We start from the raw sequence: 18,769 nt of genomic DNA, 5'->3' as shown, positions 1-18,769 counted from the left end.
TTTCCATTCCCCTTTCATTTAGCAACAAGTATGAATTACGGATCTGAATGGAAGAAGGGGTGAGAGATATCTGTCGCTGCGTCCCACACTCAGGAACCAGGGTTGGAGGTCGATTTAGGGGACCTGAAAAAGTCTCACCCCAGTCTCCGACTGCGCTCCCCTCCCCCCGCTTCCGGGCCCGAGCGGCCCCGGCCTCCTCCGTCCGGCTCCCGGGTAAACACTGGCTCCGGAGAGGTCGCAGAACACAGACCGGATCAGCCGGTTTCCCGGCCCCGCCTCCCGGGGTGCCCCTCCCTTCTTCCCCCTCCCCCCCCCCCACCCCCGCCCGCCTGCGCTTCCGCTCCGCCTGCGAGCCCCGTCCTCCCGCCCGCGCAGAATGGGCCTGGCTCCTCGACCCCGGGGTCGGTTCAGCGGCTGGGAGGCTGGGATTAGCCGAGCGCAGGGACTAATCCTGGATGAGCCTCCGTGTAAACCCGGATCGACTACGGGTACAGCGGAGGTCGCAGGCGCCCCTTCATCCGTTCCCATACGCAGGCTTCGCAGGGCCTGGTGCCCACCCCAGGTCCCCTTACTACATTCAGTGACCAGTGGCTGGATCTTCTGTGAGGGACTGGACGGGCTGGAGTGGGGGGATGAAGAAGACACCATCAAGATCAGGCTTGGACCAGGGGCTCCAGAGTCTGGGGTGGGAGGAGGCCTGGAAGGGCTGAGGCCCCTTTGGCAGCCTCTGAATTCACAAGGGATCAGGTCAGCTCTCCAGCTCAGTGAGCAACCCGCAGGCCCCCCACCAATCCTCCAGTTACAGAATCACAAACCCTCCCTCTACCTGGCCAGAGTGACCAGCCCTAACCTTGAGGCTTCACTTGATCAAAGGAAGCAGTGAATCAACAGGAGGACCTCACAACATCCCCACCCCTGACTCAGCCCCACGTTGAGGGTAAGGAGCTCCTGTTAAGGTCTAACCCTGGAAAAGATGTCAGGGGTCAAGAGACATGGATGTTAGAATCCTGCTGCTGATTGTTCACTTATTCTGTAAACATTTCCTGAGCCTGTCCCTTGTGCCAGCCCAGCATAGGGTACTGGGACACCCCAAGAATGACACACGGTCTCTATGGGAAAGGCAAACAGGTAAATAATGACCACAGCATGTGTTCAGCCCTGCCCTGAGCTGTAAATTTAGGCTGGAATGCTAAAGGAGGTGTCTCCTCCAGTAGAGTCCAGAAGGCTTCCTGGAAGGGGTGGTGTCCCAGCTGGACAGATCTGGCTGAGGGAGTTGTGTGTGAAAGGACCTGGGGTAGGAGGAGCGGAAGGTAACTGAGGAGGGCAGGTAAAGTTGAAAAGGAAGGGGGATGGTGGTGGTGCAGAATTAGAAGGCCCTGCTGGTCAACTTAAGGAGGGAAAGAGGAGCCATTGAGAGATCCTGGAAAAAAAGGTCAGATTCACATTCTTTTGTTCTGTTTGTTTGTTTGTTTGTTTGTTTATTTTTGAGAGAGAGCAGGGCAAGGGCAGAGAGAGGGAGATACACAATCCAAAGCAGACTCCAGGCTCTGAGGTGTCAGCACAAAGTCTGTCTGGGGCTCGAACCCACGAACCATGAGATCATGACCTGAGCCGAAGTCAGACGCTTAACCAACTGAGTCACCCGGGTGCCCCAAATTCACATTCTTTACAGGTTTTAACTGTCCTTCTCGCTTTTCTGCACAGGTTTCTGTGGGGATGCCTGGGATGGGAGTAGAGACACCCACAGACAAACAGGAACAGGAGCCAGGTGCATTGAAGGTTAGGAAAGATGGTCCCTACCTCCTTCCCTCACATCTGGAATCAGAGGCTTACATTAGAAATCGGGCTGTACTGCTTCCTAGTGGTATGACCTTGGGCAGGTGACTGAGCCTTCATTTCTTCATCTGTAAAATGGGAATAATAATGCTCACCATCACCGAGGATTCTTGTGGCACTTCAGTGAAAGAATTTGTCCGTTCTTTTAGTGAACACATATTTAGCACCTACTATGTGGTAGGCCCGGTGCCAGGTGCTGGCATTACAGCACTGAATTAGACAGGCATGATCCCTACTGTCTCTTGGAACTTCCATTCCAGTAGAGAAGACAGACAATAAACAAACAAACAAATGAGATAATTACAGATTGTGTTAAAGTGCCGTGAAGGAAACAAACAGTAGGACATGAAGGAGGATAACTGGAGGTGGGGGAAAGGAAGGGGCTGCCTTACTCACTGTGGCCTGAGTAGCTTATCTGAGGAAAGCTGGAGATGTAGAGCTCAGAACAGAGCATTCCAGGCGAAGGAAAGGGCAGCTGCCAAGGCCCTGGGGTGGGAGACAATAAAGGGGTTAGCCTGATGCCTCTAAGATGCTAAGCTTCCTGAGGGCAGGAAACTAGGTCCTAAGCTTACCTCTCTCCCAACCGGTTGGACAAATACAGGGTAAGATGTATAGAAATGGAGGGGATTTTCCAGCTTGCTGGTCCAACTTCCTCCCCACCCGCAGCCCCTGGAGTGGTGTTGGGGGGTTGCTGGCCTCATCAGTAGGTCCATCTGCACAGCTTAATCTGTACTCCAGCTGTTCTGTACAGGAAAGTCCTCTGCCCACTCCTGCTCCTTTCCCAGGGTTCCCAATCCTCTCCTCCGACAGGAGGGGCAGGTTGGGGCCCCTCCAGAATCTGCCGGTCCAGAGTCTGGACTGAACAGAATTTAGTATCTGACCTGCAGGGGCTGCGGGGGAGGATGTGTCCCTGATGAGTATCACCAAGTGTTTTAGGATCATTGGGGCCTTTTGGGAGTCTCCCCCTTGGTCTGGGTCTCCCTTCAGGGAACGAAACCTCGAAGAAAGATTTCTTGCACATGGGTACGTTTCACACGCAGCAACCGGCACCCCCACCCCGCCCCGTGCTGCAGAGCACACACAGCTCCTCTCACACACTCACCATCCAGCTGCACACTGCGTCTCCATGGCAACCAGTAGGCCTGGTCCACGGATGTTAGAAATAAGTGCCAGAGGAAGAGAAGAGAGAGAGGGAGAGACAGAGGAGAAACATCAGAAATAAAGAGACTCAGAAAGACAGCCTCCCAAGGAGGACCCCACTCTTTCCTTGCACCACCACCCCCCCCCGCCAGAGACTCTTGAATGGACTCAAGGCCTGAGGATGGAGGGGCTCGAGATGGGGACTAAGCAGTGGGCTGGGGGCTGTCTGGAAACAGGTAATGGGGCACAGTGGGCAGTGAGGGAGGAGGAGTATCAGGGAAACTTGAATGACAGTCTGGAGTCCTGGGCTAAGAATACTTGGTCCAGGTAAAAGACAGATGAGGGGGTTGGGTGGGGGTGGGAGACTTGGTGGGGGGGGCTCCCTTCCCTTCTTCCAGGCCTAATTGGCTGCTCAGGCTGAAACCTCCTCTTAGTCACTTAGTCTAATTAGAATTGTTCCTGAGAAGATGGTGGGGGAGGGGAAGGAGAAGCTCGGGTGTGAAGGTGGAAGGGTGGGTGGAGACAGAGCTGGGGGTGGGGAGTAGGAGTTCCTTCTATCACCTTCCATCCATTCCATCACCGGCCAGTGGATGGGCTGAGCTCTAACTGTCCAGGTTGTGGGTCACTGTACATCCTGGCCTTCTGTCACCAGTGCTCCCTCAAACGCCCCTGCTTTCTGCTTGGCCCCTGTGTGTCTCTCTGTCTCTTGCTCTACCTCTTACTCTCTCTGGCTCTCCCTTGTTATCTCCTCACCTTCCTCTTCACCTTTCCTCAGGGTCTCCCAATCTCTGGCCAGCAATATTTGAATAATAAACAGGTGAAGTATTTAGGAGTTCTGGCTGGGGCTGAACCAGGGGCAGGGAGAGCAGGGAGAGGGGATTATACTGAAAGCAGCCTCATCTTCTGGGAGTAGGAGGGAAGGGGACAGACACTGCCTGGCATGACTCCCCTGACCCCCCTCCCCCTTCCCAACCCCAACTAAGGAGAGACCTCGCTGGAGTCTGTGGAGCTTGGCTTCTGGAGCTGGACTGTCTGGACTGCCTTGAACAAGTCACTTAACCTCTCTGAGCATCAGTTTCTTAGCTATGAAATGGGGATAATAAATCCTAAATTTTTGTGTGGATTTAAGGCGATGGTGCATGTAACCAGCTTAGTCCAATAAATTGTAAGCGCTCAATAAATGCAACTTTTCTCATCACTCCCAGACTCCTTTCCTTTCCCTTCTGGAACCAGGACATCTGCATCTTCCAAACTCTCGCCTTATTCTGCTTCCTCAGTCTTTCAGGCTGAAAATGACCTCTTAGCTCTCAGACTCACCCTCCTTGCCTATGCAGTGCGGGGAGGGCTATGTGAGAAGTTGGGCATGGATCCTGCCCCCTTGCCACAGGGTTAGGACAGACCCTCCTCCAGTTTGGGATCTGATCTTCCCTTTTCTGCAGTACTCCAAGGGAGGAAAGGGGACAGCCATAAATGATGTAGGGGAAGTGTACTTGCTGAGGGGGACAATAAGGGATGAGCAATGTCCAGAAACCTAAATATTTCATGGGGCTGCAGCACTGGGAAGGGCAAAGTCCCCGAGCTGTGTTTGTGAATATGCTTGCAATTCCATGTGGCTTGGAGCTCTTCCACATGCCCAGTGCCCTCTGCACGTGCTCCAACCCTCAAAGTGCTGCGCCTACAGAAAATTGCCCCGATGAACCCTTTCCTGGCCATGATCCCTCCAAAACCCCTCAGCACATGCATATTTTATTTCTTACAGCTGTAGTAGTTTGTTCAGGTTTGAAGCTGTATTTTGACATGGGCACGCTTTTCTTGCTCATTCAATTTCCCCTTTCGATCCCCCAAGGACAGATGCTCTTGCCCCTCACCTCCTCGGCATTATCAGGGGAGCCCAGGAGCTGGAAAGAGCCGGTGGGGTGGGAGCAGGGGCGGGGCTGGGGTGGGGATGGCAGGGGGGAGGTCTGAGGAGGTTGACTGAAGAGGAAGGTATCCATTACAGCAGGTGGGAGTGGGTGGATAGCAACAAGGTCTGGCCTCAGAGTGCACTGCTTACAGATGAGCTGGGAGGACCGCCTTTGCCAAACCTCTGCCTCCAGGTGGCCCCTGTTCCCCACTCTCTATGACCCTTCTGACTCCATAACTAAGTAGGGGATTAGAAGGTGCCCTTGTGGTCTCTGTCATAGCTCCCCTTTGTCCTTTTCCTTGACCTTATCCCAGTCTATCGTCATTTCATTTATTTGTTTATGTGTTCAATTTCGGTCTCTTCCCACTAGAATAAAAGCTTGCAGGGGGCAAGAATCTTGTTTAACTTCTTTATCACCACTCAAAATGTTTACTGAATGAACGAATGAATAAATGAAGAGGAAATCTATTTGGGGATTCTGTAGGAACGGCAAGAAAAGGGAGCAAGAGAGAGGGCTGGTGGGCCACAGCTGAGTAGGGATAAAGGCCAGAAGGACTGAGCACAGAGCAGGAAGGAGGTGTGGAAGGTGGGAGGAGGAGGTGGCCTGGGGATGAGAGGTGGACTAGGGAAGTGGGTGTGAGGAGAGAGCATCGGTGGAGGTGGAGGAGCTAGAGCCTGGGGGCAAGAGATCTAGGGGAAGGCATCCAGGCTCCCAGAGGGGCTAGGGGCAGGGGCTTTGGGCAGGAGGAAGTTAAGCTTGGATAGGGACCAAGGATAGGGTCTGCTCTCACCGAGGCTAGGCTTAGAATTTGAGTCTGGGGCTACAGTGGGTGGAGTGTAGGAAGGGCTGAGCCATGGCAGTTTCCCAGGGCCTTCAGGTGCCATCAGTGTGTCTCAGACACTGACCCACCCTCACTCCCAAATCTGGCCCAGATGCCCAGCCTCAGTTATCCTTCCCTTACCCTTCCAGGCCCATAAACAGGAAATGGCCCAGCAGGGGCTGGCCAGTTCTTCCCTCAGAGCAAAAGCCTGAGATACTCTTGAGTAGGGGCGGTGCATGCAAATAGAAGAGAGGTCTTAACCCCTTGATTACCTATGGTATACCCAGAGAGGCCCCTTCAGAAGCCTCCATCCTGCCAAACCAAAGGTGACAGCAATATTCACTCGTTAGCTCTAAGCCCCACAGGAAGCTGGGGATGAAGAACGAATTCTTTCACGGGACTCTGCCTTGTCCCCTGGCCCACTCTCCAGCCCAGAAGGCAGGCAAGGGACAGTGGTGGTAGCCTGGGTGAGGACGGAGAGACTCCCATCAGAGAGCTAGTGTTCCCCACCCCCCCACCCCCCCCACCCCCCCCCCACCCCCCCCCCACCCCCCCCCCCCCCGCCAACCGAATTGGCCAGAATGGCTATGTGTCATGGGGGAGCGGAGGAGATCAGAGGTGCACACCTGCAGTGGTTGTCATGGCAACCTGACTTGGATCCCAAGAGGGTGGACTCTCTCCCAAAGCCCTGTGCAGCCTGGAACACAAGAGCAGAGACACATGGGGGGTCGGGGTGGGGGCAGGGAGGTCCACGTGCACGTGTGTACATACACACACACACACACACACACACACACACACACACACACACATTCTGGGCTTTGCAGAACTCTACTTCTTAGAGAACCCTGTCAGGTTCCTCCCTCTTCTCTCTACTTCCCTGGGTGAGGCTGAAACCAGGGATGGCGCCATAAGAGGATGTGTTGGGGCCAGGGAGAGGGAGGCACCCTACAAGGGTAGTGTGTGCTTCCCAGGTGTGTTGGTGTAGGACCCTGTGTGCAGTGTGCCTGGGGGCGGGGGGGGGGGGGGCTGTCCCAGTTGTGTGGAGGACTTGTGTATACTCAACTGACCCATCCCCAGTCCCAAAGCCAGACCACACAGAAGAGGGAGTTGGGAGGGAGAGGATTATTAACAAAGACAACAATAATCACAGTTAACCTTAATTGAGAGCTTATTAAATTCCAGCTATGTGACTGTGGTGAGCATTTTATAGGCAGTGTCTCATGTGATCCTCACAGCAACTGTACAAGGTAGGAATTATTAGCCCCATTTACAGATAGGAAAACTGAGATTCTAAGAGGTTAAGTAAATTGCGCCCGGTCCAGGAGCTGGAAGAGAGACAGGGAGAGACTCTGCAGGAGTCTGCAGGAGGAACAGAGGATCAGGGTAGCAGCCACTGAGGCCACAAGTCCCATCCCTGGGCTCCACAGGACACTCAAGCTCACGTGCTCCCATGCTCCTCGGCAAGGCTGCTCGGTGATATGCCAAGAGGCAGGACCTGGCAACCTCGGGTTGTGATGTCCGCCTGGCCTGGGTTGGGGCAGCTGAGGGCACCTGTGAGGGTGTGGGGACACCGAGCAGCGGGCATCGTGATTGGCACGAGCCAGGGGAGCGGCTGGCAGCCTTGCTCCTGGTAAACACGAGGAGAGGTTACTTCACAAGGAAACAGTAATTAACTTTAATTAGCACCTTGCATCTCGGAATATTATTAACATCTCAATTTCTCTAATCAAGGCAGCAGGAGAGGGGCGGCATCTGCCTTGCCGACTCCTTCCTGGCCGTGCTCCCTGGCTTGGCGTGGTTCCTGCCCGGCCCCCACCCGCTGGATGGCACCCAGGAGCACCTCCTCAGGGGCAGGTTGCCAAGGGGAGCCAGGGAGTGAGGGGACGGGGACTGGCAGGGCCAAGAGAACAGGTCCAAGCCAGGGACATGTGAACCAGTGCCAGCGACAGGGCAGGAGGACAGGGGGTCTCCTTATCTTTCCAAGAAGACTATGGACACCAAAGGCAGGGCTAGGCTTGTGTCCCCTGACCCAGAGAACAGACATGGCTGCCTTGCTATTTCCCTCTTCCTTCCTTCTCCCTGCTTCTCCTCTCTTTCCCTCCCTCATTGAGCTAGCCTGCCCTTCCTCTCCCTCATGTCTTCTCTACCTTCTCTCTGTAACTCCCCCTCTCCTTCTCCTTCTTATAGAAGGGTGATGGTCAGGGGCCGAGTGCTGGCTTCCACCACTGGGACACAGAAATGGGCACAGGATAAATCCTGTCCCCAGGGAGTTTGGAATCCCATGGAGGAGATAAGTCTTGGGAATAAAGAACTCTAATTGGGCTCTGTACTGATAGGCATCATAATAGAGGAGAGATAAAAGGCTGTGGGGGTTCCAGGAAGGAGGCAGAAATGGGAGAGGCAGGGACTCTAATTGTGGGTCACCAAGACAAACACCATCTGGGGGACCAGGAAAGCAGAAGATCCTGAGGCAGCAAGCGCACTTGGTGCCGACCAGCCCTTTTCAGCCCTCTTCAGGAAGGCATCACGGAGGGAAGGCCCCGAGGGCACAGGAGGTGATTCTCTGTTCATTACAGCCACCCTCAGTGGCTGTTAACCCTGCCTCGTGTCTGATATTAATAACTGACTATCCTCCTTGGTCTAATTACAGTGGCCTGCTGCTTGCATAGTTTGGGATTTATTTGGCAGTGTCCTCGTGGCCGTCTCCCCCGTCCATCCAATTTGTATTTATTGAGCACCTATTATGTCTTGAGGGCAGGGTCTGCCCTCGAGTAGACTCCAAGTGCTGAAGTTCCTCTCTACAGGGACTGGAGGGGTCATGGTGGAGGTGCCTACAGGCCTGGACATGTCAGCACAACGACAGCAGTGTCTGCCGGACTTCCCCACAGGGAAGAGGCTGGTTCCACATTGGCTTCGTCAGCACCCCTGGCTGCTGCAGCAGCTGCCTACAGTGTCATCCTTGTACATCCCCTCCCATCTCTGTTTTTAGACCATCCAGAGGACAGCATCAGAAGACTACAGTTCAACTGTAAATCTTGTCCAACATTAACTCAGAGGGCAGGTTAAATGTTCAGTGGAGACTCCAATCTCAAACCCACCTAGTTGGGGAGGGCACACACCATTTGATTTTACTATCTACCTTGGTTCAGAAAACTGATCACACGTCAAATTGCCAGGTGCAAGGTGGGACCAGTTTTGTTTGACCACCCTAATGTGGGGCCACGGAGCGGGGATGGGCACTGGCTTTGCCTTGGCTCTCACTCTGTTTGCCCAAGTGGATCATCTTCATTGAGGCCTATGGGATCTCATTTAATTTTTGCAAGAACCTGGAGAAGCAGGAATGTCGATGCCCATTTTATAGCCTGGGAAACCAGACAAAGAGGTGAATCTACGCAGCTGGTAAGAAAGTGAAAGCAGAGCAGGACAAGAACCCGCTGTGGCCAACTCAGGATCACTTTCTTATTTGCGTCTCTCTGTTTTATTTGTGAGCCTACCCTCTGTCAGAAGCTGGGGCGCTGGGCGGGGGGGGGGGGGGGGGGGGGGGGGGGGGGGCGGTGCCCAAGTGCGGCCCCTGCCCTCAAGGACAATAAGAGAATGGCCACTTGTCTCTTAGCAAACCCTAGCTCTCCCCCTCCCTCCTCCAAACTCCTCCTCACCACCCCCCTCCCCCCAGCTCCCCAGGGCCCTAAACTGGGCCTCAGTAATTGTAGAGTAGCCCGCACAGGGCGGGGAAGAATCTGACGTTTCCAAAGGCCTTTTTGATGTTGATGATTATGGCGATGATGATGCTGTCCGTCTCCTACCAAGACTGGGGCCTTTCTTTGTTTCTCTCACCATCGGGGTCTTTCTCTCTCCCTTTCTCTCTCTCTCTCTCTCTCTCTGCCCTGAGGACTGGGGTTGTCAGAGGACCAAGAGTTGCTCCTCCTTGGGGGCTGGAAGGGGACAAACTGGGCAGAAGTGAAACGAGGGGAATCAACCCACCCTTCACCTTCCCCAAACTGGGCCCAGGGGTGTGCTGATGTGTCATTAGCATAACATTTGCATAAGGAACAATTGAGGAGATTGGAGTCTCGCCTCAGAGGAAACACCTGCAAGCAACAGTGAATGAAAGCTTCTCCCGCCTCCACCCTTAGATGCCTCCCACCCCACCCCAGGATGGGGGACGTGGCTGGAGCCCACTCATGTGCCTCGCAGTGAGGATGACGGCGATCGCAGTTATCATTCACGGAGTGCCTACTCAGTGCCAGGCACCGAGGTGGATGTTCTGTTTCTCTTCATCTTCGCAACCACCCTCGGTGGTACATTTTATTATTTTATAATACAGCTTACAAAGAAGGAAGCTGGGGCTCAGCCACCTCGAAGTCATACAGATTATGTTAGCAGCGACAGAGCTGGGCTTTGGAATAGGGTGGTATGATTCAGTGCCTGTGCCCTCAACCACTCAACCACTCACAGCAGATTGGGGTGCTCGGGGCTCACTTCAGGCACCCAAATCCAGTCTCCATGGACTCAGGGGATCCTGGGAGGCTTAGAACAAGGGCTCCAAGACAGGCCGCTACCCAAAGGCACACATGCTTGCACACACACATGCACAGCGCTCTGCCCTGCCCCCACCTGTGCTTCTGGAGGCAGAGGAGCTGGGCTGACTTGGCCCATAACCAGGTTAGCTAAGATCCAATTAACTAGTTAGCGCAGGCAGAGCTGGGGGCAGGCAGGGCGCGCTGGAGAGCGGGACGGATGGGTTGGGTAATGTGCAGAGACAGCCAGAGACAGCGGCTCCGCTCTAACCTGATAAGCAGCTCCCAACATCACTGCCGCCCAGCCTGGCAGGCGGAGTGGCCTCAATCCTGGGTTGCTGGGGAGGGTGCTGGGACGGTCTCCGACCCCCATTCCTCCCTTCCACACACACACTGCCCTCATCTTCTGGCCTCTCCTCAGCAACACTCACTCCTGCTCTGCCCCCTCTAAGGACTGTGAGGAAGGCAGCTTCTTCTGCTAGATGTTTTCATCCACTATCTGCAGTCATGAACAGAAGGTAAGGGTGAAAGATCCACTTCCTCCAGGTGGGAGGCTGGGGTTGAGGAAGCTGGAAGAATTAATGGAGAGGGGAGGTGAAAATAATAGCAGCCACTATTTGTGGAGATTGCCACGTGCCAGAGATTCTGCAAACCCTGTATATGTACTCTCTCATTGACACTCACAACAACCCTCTGCTGTAGGCACGATCATAATCCCCATTTTGCAGATGGGAAAAGTGAGGCCTGGAGAGGTTAGACACCTACCTGACTATCAAGATCCTTCAGGCTTAACACCACCATCCCTTTGAACCATCCCTCTGAACCAGGTCTAGGATTAAAAACAATATTACCGGTAACAGTGTGCTTCTTGCTTTTGTATAATCACTTTAGAGTTTACAAAAGCTCTTTGGATTTAATCCTGACAAGTCTGTAAGGTAAGTGTTTTACTTCTAGCCCCTATTTTCCAGATAAATACACTTGAGGCTTGGAAGGGCTTGTGCCCCCAAGCCTCACAGCTGGTGAGTAACAGTCAGAATTTGAACCCAGGCCAGGTCTTGCTGACTCTTAGTCTAATGCTCTTGAGGAGACAGTGGAAAAAGTCTGTAAGTCAAGGGTGGGTCATTCATCTATTTACTTGTTTATCACGGCTAGTTGGAGGAGTATGTGCAAGGCACCACGCTGGGCACGCTTACTCAGGGCTGAAGAAAGCAAATGGCTTCCTGCCTTCATGGAACAGGTGGAGAGGAAGGCCCTGAACTTCCGTGTCTGGGAACTTAGGGCTGCCCTGGTCTTGGAACTCCAGGGAATGAAAGACCATTCTGGTCTAATTTCCTCATGTTTCTCAGAGGCTGCATCTGAAGCCCGGAGGGTTAAGTGACTACCCAAGGTTATACAGAAACAGGCAGGCACACCAGGTCTCCTGGCTTGACCTGAAGTTTCCTCTCAGCCCAGGGCCTCCCCTTCATTGTAGGATGGGGACTTACTAACCCTGTAAGCTTTGGGTTCACCCACTGGGGAAGGAGCAGATGCTGTGCCAACCATCCCTGGGGTCGGCACCCCCATTTCCCTCTGTGCTCTGGGAGGAAAGAATCTCCTGAATCCTGGCCGCTTCAGGCCATCTGGGGCTGTGGGGTCAGGACCCAGGGATGAGTGTATTGAGCAGGACAGCAAGAGGAAGCTTGCACCTGTGGGGGCCACCCGTGTGAGAAGATGTGCGCACCTCTGTGTTGTTCTCTGCTTTCCCTGATACCAGCACCAGAAGGGTTAAGCTGTCCCCGGCCAGTCCCCAGCCTGGGGGGCCTGAGGAGTAGGAGTAGTCAGTGCAGGAAGCTGCTCTCCCAGTCCCCAAGGCCCAGGGAGGGGGAAGGGAGACTTTCTCAGTCTCTTTCCCAGGCTTCTCAGCCTCCCTGGGGATCCAGCTACATGCCTAAGAGGTGACCCTTGACCCATCCCCCTCCACAAGCCTCCCCTCCCCTCTCCCCCCAACCCAGCCCAGCCAGAAAAGACTCTGATCATCACTCCAGGGCACTAGTAGAGTGGGATCTCCCTACTTCCTCACCTCATTTTCCCCACCATCTCACTTATTCCCCTTAGTGCCTAACTTCACTTCTGTCCCACAGTCACTATATTCAGACCCCTGAACTTCTTCCCCCACCCTGGCGCTGGGCCCCCAGGCCCCTCCTCCCAGCCCCCGCATTTGTAATCTTCTAAAAATAAAAGCTTGGGATTCAAGTAGGCAACTCCGGAAATATACAGTCCAGCCCAGGCATCCGCCGGGGTGGAGAAAGGACCCACATATGGAGAAATACCCAGACGCAGCAACGCCCCCACCCCCTGCCTCTCAGGTAAACACAGGAACACAGTCTGTTCCTAAAGAGAAAGAAGGCAAGAGGAGGAGGATGGGCCCCAAAAGAGAGGGTGTGGGGGCCCCTCATGGGCTCCTCTGTCTGAAATCGTAAGTGATGGCTCCCCTCCTGCTTTCTCACTGCTTGGAGAACTAGCAGGCTGTCTCTTGCCATGGCCAGCTCTGACATCCTGTCAGGACTGAAACCCAGGGAAATTCCAGCAGGTTTGGGCCTAGTCCCTGCTCAGTTTCCCAGGAGTAGGCAGACAGCCACCATGGGCAGCACATGTATTCTTTATCCCTCTGCCTCCCCGTGGACCCTGGCCAGGACAAAGGCTGAAGGGGTCAAGGAGGGGCATCATCTGAGATCTCTTTCTGTTTCCCAGCTGTATGATCAGGTGGCCCCGGGAGAAGGGGTTTTTCAGTGTCCTGCAGGGATACTTCAGCTCCTCTATGACTGGTCCCGGCCACTTCCTCAGGGTGGCAGAAGGACGAGGACCAAATCACACTGGATTTGATAAGATCCACTCCCACACTGGGCCTGATGAACTTCCTGGGCTGGAATTTGTGTAACTGCTCAGTAACACATCTTGGGACCTCATGAACAATGGTCATAATTAGAAGAATAATAGTAATATTTTTCAAGCACTTGCTCTGTGCCAGACCTGGGCCAAATACTACGTATGCATCATTCTCACTTAATCCTGTCAGGAGCCCATTTTTATTACCCTTAACTTATAGGGGAGGAAACTGAGGCACAGGTTGCTCACAGAGCCGGCGCTAGCCTTAGGTCACACTAGTAAATGGCAAAGCTGGGATCCGAACCCATGGCTGTGTGACTCCCTAGCTTTTCCTCTTTGGCTCTGTGTCGTGGCCTGAGGGCACGGTGCCCTGCTGATGGGGCATCTTCAAAATAACTGTGGTGTCAAGGCTCAAGTGGGCACCACTCACGTCCTGCGGGTAGAAGCCTGCCGGGAGGCTGGGCTTTCTTCCCACCTGGCCTGGGCCTTCTTTCTGCATGTTGGCAGACACATGCACAGAACACACGGGGTTCAACGGGCCCTGGCTCATTCCATTCGTACCACCTCAGTTCAAGCCTCAGCAAAACGGCAGAGGTCAGCTTGGGGGGATCTGGGGAGCTGCCCCATCAGCCTCATCCTGGGATCCCGGTCCCCAGCACCCCCACCGCTGGCCCACAGCCTGGCTGGCCCTTGCTAACCCCAGCCAGGCAGACTCCTGCGGCAACCTCACAGGCAGCAGCACAAACTCTGTTTGCCTTCCCATTTCCTTTCGCGAAGGAGGGGCTGCTGAGCAGGCTGGCAGCCTGGACTGGGAAGCCCACAGCACGACTGCGAAGGAGACAAAGACTAACTTGAGAAGCAGCCCCTCTTGCCAGCGTCTTGGAGCCCCTTCCCAGGCCCGGTCACCCAACCCTGGCGCTATTCTCCACACCTGGCTTTTGCGTGGTAGGCAACAACCAGCCCTTCCTCTCAGGCCCGAGGGGAGCTGTCCAGCTCGTCCTACACCATTGGTAATCCCCACCCAAGAGCAGGCATTTTGAATTGCAGCCTTTTCGGTTTAGACACGATATATCTGTCATAGGGGAATTAGATGGTGTGCCCGGGAGAATCACACCAGTAAAGTTGGTAACACAGGTAAACAGGCCAGCACCTGGTATATATAAAGTGAGTGGATTAGGCGGTCACTCCTGGGACCCCTTAGATGGGTCATCACCCACCATAATAATGCTGGCTAGCATCACCAACTTACCAGCTACTGTTTATTATCAGTCACAAGCCTGACACTGTGCTGAGTACTTCACACACATTCTTTTTTTTTTTTTTTTAAGTTTATTTCTTTATTTAAGTAATCTCTACAGACTCGAACTCATGACCCTGAGATCAAGAGTTGCTCACTCTGGGGGCGCCTGGGTGGTGTAGTCGATTAAGCGTCCAACTTCAGCCAGATCACAATCTCGCGGTCCGTGAGTTCGAGCCCCGTGTCGGGCTCTGGGCTGATGGCTCAGAGCCTGGAGCCTGTTTCCGATTCTGTGTCTCCCTCTCTCTCTGCCCCTCCCCCGTTCATGCTCTGTCGCTCTCTGTCCCAAAAATAAATAAAAAACGTTGAAAAAAAAATTTAAAAAGAGTTGCTCACTCTGACTGAGCCAGCTGGCCAATCCCAACACACATTCTTATTTAACATTTACGATGACCCTATGAGTTAGATGTTGCTTATCCTTATTTTAACGATGAGAAATCTGAGGTCATAATCTCACAGTTAGTAAGTAAATGAACTGGGATTTGAACCCAGGCCCGCAGATACGTGGTTTTCTTGTGGTCACTCTTCTCCCAGCTGGTTGGCCCCTGTGCATGTTCGTATGCTCCTCAGATAAAGTGGGCAGGACTTCCTGAAATTCTGAAACTGCTCTAAGCAGTTCTGATGGAAGAGACATGTCCTGCCATTTTGGTGAGGCTTTGCTTTTAGCCTCTAATTGGCTGCTGGCCAGCACTCACCTTCTTGTACCAAACTCTTCTGATCAATAACTACTGGATGCTTTTATATGCAGGAAGCGCCCACCAAAAGTCCCTATCATTATCACAACTCTTTTTTTTTTTAAGTTTATTTATTTATTTTGAGAGAAAGAAAGAGCATGTGGAGGAGGGGCAGAGAGAAAGAGAGAGAGAGAGAGAGAGAGAGAGAGAGAGAGAGAGAGAGAGAGAGAGAAGGGGAGAGACAGAATCCCAAGCAAGCTTTGCCTGCCCTGTCAGCACAGAGCCCAATGCGGGGCTCAAACTCACAAACCATGAGATCATGACCTAAGCCGAAGACCCACACTTAACCAACTGAGCCACCCAGTTGCCCCTATCACAATTCTTAATAGCGCCTTCGAATCAAAGAATCCTTTTGCCCACTTAATGTTTGTCAACTAATTTACATGCCCCCTTTGACCTTCTCTTTTAGATCCTACCTGGTCCTCCCTCCCACTGTGACCTTGGGGGTCCAGGATAAATTCCATTCAAACTGCCCCTCCGTATTTCTACCAGTATGGTCTTAATACATAAATTTAACTCTAGCCCCTCTGTCTGCCCACGCTTTATCTCTTTCTTAATATCTCTCTGGTCACATCACCCCTGCTCCTCCTCTGACTATCTCTGGTGTCTCTATCACTGCCTCCCTCCCCAGAGCCAATGCCACGGAACCACCCAACATATGTAAGTGTGACTGCCTGGAAAATGTAACTTTCAAGGAGCTTGCAGTTGAGTGACAGTAAACAGAACCTTGGAGACCCAGACATCATCTAGGGTTTACATGGACTCAGCAACAGGAGCTTAGAAATAAGGCAAGAAGAGAGAGGGAGAGGAATGGGGATGATCAAAAGAATGAGCTGGAGGGAGAAATGGGAAGTGAGGGGAGTGATATTGATTCAACCAGGCCAAAAGCATCCTTGACTGTCAATGTTGGAAGGGCCCTTAGAGATCAACCAGCCCAGAGTGGCAAAGAAGTTTCAAGTCACGAGTTAATGCTGAATGATGAGTAGCAGCTGCCTGGAGTGTGTCCTGAGAACAGAGTGCTACTATTGATTAGCAATGTCTGCCATGGGCACTGGATTAGAAATGGTGGCATGTGTGCCAGAATTTACTTCCCTGATCTAGTTTCAACCTCTTCATTGTGGAGCAACTGAGGAGCCCAGAGGGCAAGAGACTTGTCCAAGGTTTCCACAGTGAAGTGGAGGCAGATCTCACTCAGGGCCCTTGCTGTCTCCAAAACCCCAGGAAAAGTTACACAGCTAGACAAAGACAGGGGACCCAGGGAAAGTGGGTCTTCTGCATAGGATAACAAGTAAAGGAGCAGCTAATCTGAAGCTGTGGAGAAGACTGTGGATATCACAGATGAGACACTGGGTGCTTGCTCAGTTCTTACCGGGTGGTCAGTTGAGTGGATGTGCCCAGGAGCCTGGTTGTGCCTCCCCTGAGCTCTGGCTTCTCCACCAATGCCCTCCCAGGGAGGACAAGGAGGCTCCCTGGAGCAGAGGTCTTGGCTGTCTCTCTAGTCCTAGAGAAGCCAGTCAGAAAGAGGCAAGAGGAGGGGAAAAGGGTTTGGGACAGGGATAGCACACATCGGGGCAAAGGCACTGGCTGTGCAGCCATGGAGAGGGCCCCAAAGGTGGTGGCAATTAAGAGGTGTCAGACAGGAGACAAACACAGAGGCACCTGTGTGCAGGTTCCGTGTGTGGGCCAGAGGAGAAGAAAGAACCTCCAGGTGACAAGAGCTGCAGAATAGGGATAATGATACCCTGACAAAGCAGTGGGGGCTTGGAGCCCAGCCCATCCAGGGTGCTGGCACAGCTAAGCTGTGACATACCACTCATAGGCTGGGGGATGTGGGAGGGAGGGGGGGGGGCAAGGCGCCCAGCACTGGCACAGCTTTGTAAGTTTGCTCTTGGGCTTCTGCCTCTCTTTCCTTCTCTTCATTTCCATCTTATCTCTTCCTTTCTCTTACCTCCCTCCCTGCCTGGCTCTATACCACAGGGTCTCCAATGGGAGCAGAAACAGGGAAAGGAGTGGTAAGAATGGCAATGACATTGAAAGATGTGGGAGCTGCTCTAACCCAGGTCGCCTGCCCAAGGCTGTGAGACGTCCAAGAACAGAGAATCCATCTGGATGCCACACCCAGTTTTTCAAGAGAGACAACTAAGAACTGGTCAAGTGAAGCCTTCCTCCAAGTCAGCACCATGTTGGTTTGCCATCCCACTTTCCCACCTTCCTTCTGCTGCTAAGCACACCCATATTTTCCCTAGGCAACCATCCCTTCCTCACTTCTGTCCATGTGGTTTAGGAAGGGCTGACTTTACCCCCGACTAGCCGAGATCTCAGGGTGCAGCTCAGGACTGGAGCTGGCCCATCTGTGCCTTTCATCCCTGGGCCACATGATTCAATAAAAGGTGATCCAGTATGATCAGCACTAAACCATTGGAAAAGGTGTGCTTTCTATGGGGTTTACCACCCTGGTAGGTTTAAGGCTGATGCTATTTAAAACACTTGGGGAAGAGCTACCAGAAAGTAAATCTAACACAAAGGAGAGCAGACCTGAGAGTTGGAGAGAGACAGATGCCAAATGATCAAGTGCCTGGATCCAGCTATGCCTGAAGTTTACAGCTGGGCTTTTCAGTTATGTGCATAAAAAAGCTTAAGCCAGTTTGAGTTGGATTTTTATCCAAGAGACTCTAAGTCAGCTTAGAGAAACAAAGGAGAGAGGGGGAGAGACAAGTACCTGCAGGAATGAGGACAGAGTCTGTTGGGAAAGCAGGGGTGTATGTGTGGGGGGTGGGGAGTGCATGAAGATCACTGAAACTACATTCAACAGTGAAGCAGGATACCAGAATTTATTGGAAAGAACACACAGCCAAAGTTGATTCTCCAGGTGGGCCAATCTGAGGTGGGGTGGAAACTTTTGTACTGGTACACAAGCTATCGTATCTGTCTGTGTAATGACAGAAGTCCATCTGACCCCCAGTGTGTATGCGGTGTGGATCTGCACGGCGTGGGGAGGAAGTCATGGTCAGTTGGAGTTTATCTTGACGGTCAGCACCCAGGTGCAACGGATGTCCCTGCTAACAGCTCTTATGATGTAAACTTCATTCCAAGACAGATATTTAAAGACAAATGAAAACATTCAACCAATCCCTGCTGATCACATGCACTCAGCATCTTCCCAAACCCTTCCTTATCAGATGTCCCCAGATTTCACCTCATTTACAGAACATTAAACTTAGTGATGAACAAGAGACAAGAGGAACAAAGTCACAAGCTTGGCTCATACATGGGGCAGGACATGGAGTTGCACAACTCCAACACATCACCGGATGACTCCAACTTTCCCCCTTACCCTGGAGTAGCAAAATGTATGGAAAACCTATTGATTATAACCTAAGGAGAAGATCTCCTGGAGCCTTGTCTGCACTGCTAGTAGGAGATGCCAGGTGGGGATGGGGATGGCAGGAGGAAGTCATGCCCAGCAAAGATAAGAAACTCTCTTCCCTTGTCACAGGCACACGGATGTCTGTGCTTGGAACCCTCTGGGGTCAAAGGATGGACATAGCCTTAAAAAAGACAGCGAGGGTGGAGGGTCTGATTCCTGGTGCCTGGGAGTTATTTAACTCTCTCTTTGTTTTTAATGTTTATTTATTTTGAGAGAGAGAGAGAGA

The 18,769-nt window shown here is 52.8% G+C and overlaps 1 long non-coding RNA gene across 1 annotated transcript; it reads left to right on the top strand.

The window, feature by feature from the left end:
• The first annotated feature begins 9,380 nt into the window (after positions 1-9,380).
• On the top strand, positions 9,381-17,531 carry LOC109501084. Its single transcript, XR_002159078.3, has 2 exons — positions 9,381-10,738; positions 17,094-17,531. It is a non-coding gene; the product is annotated as an uncharacterized LOC109501084 (long non-coding RNA).
• The last annotated feature ends 1,238 nt before the right edge of the window (positions 17,532-18,769 follow it).

The sequence above is a fragment of the Felis catus genome, chromosome A1, assembly GCF_018350175.1.
Source record: "Felis catus isolate Fca126 chromosome A1, F.catus_Fca126_mat1.0, whole genome shotgun sequence".
Taxonomy (NCBI): Eukaryota; Metazoa; Chordata; class Mammalia; order Carnivora; family Felidae; genus Felis; species Felis catus.
The sequence above is the reverse complement of the archived record's forward strand: the minus strand, read 5'-3'. Positions and strand labels throughout refer to the sequence as shown.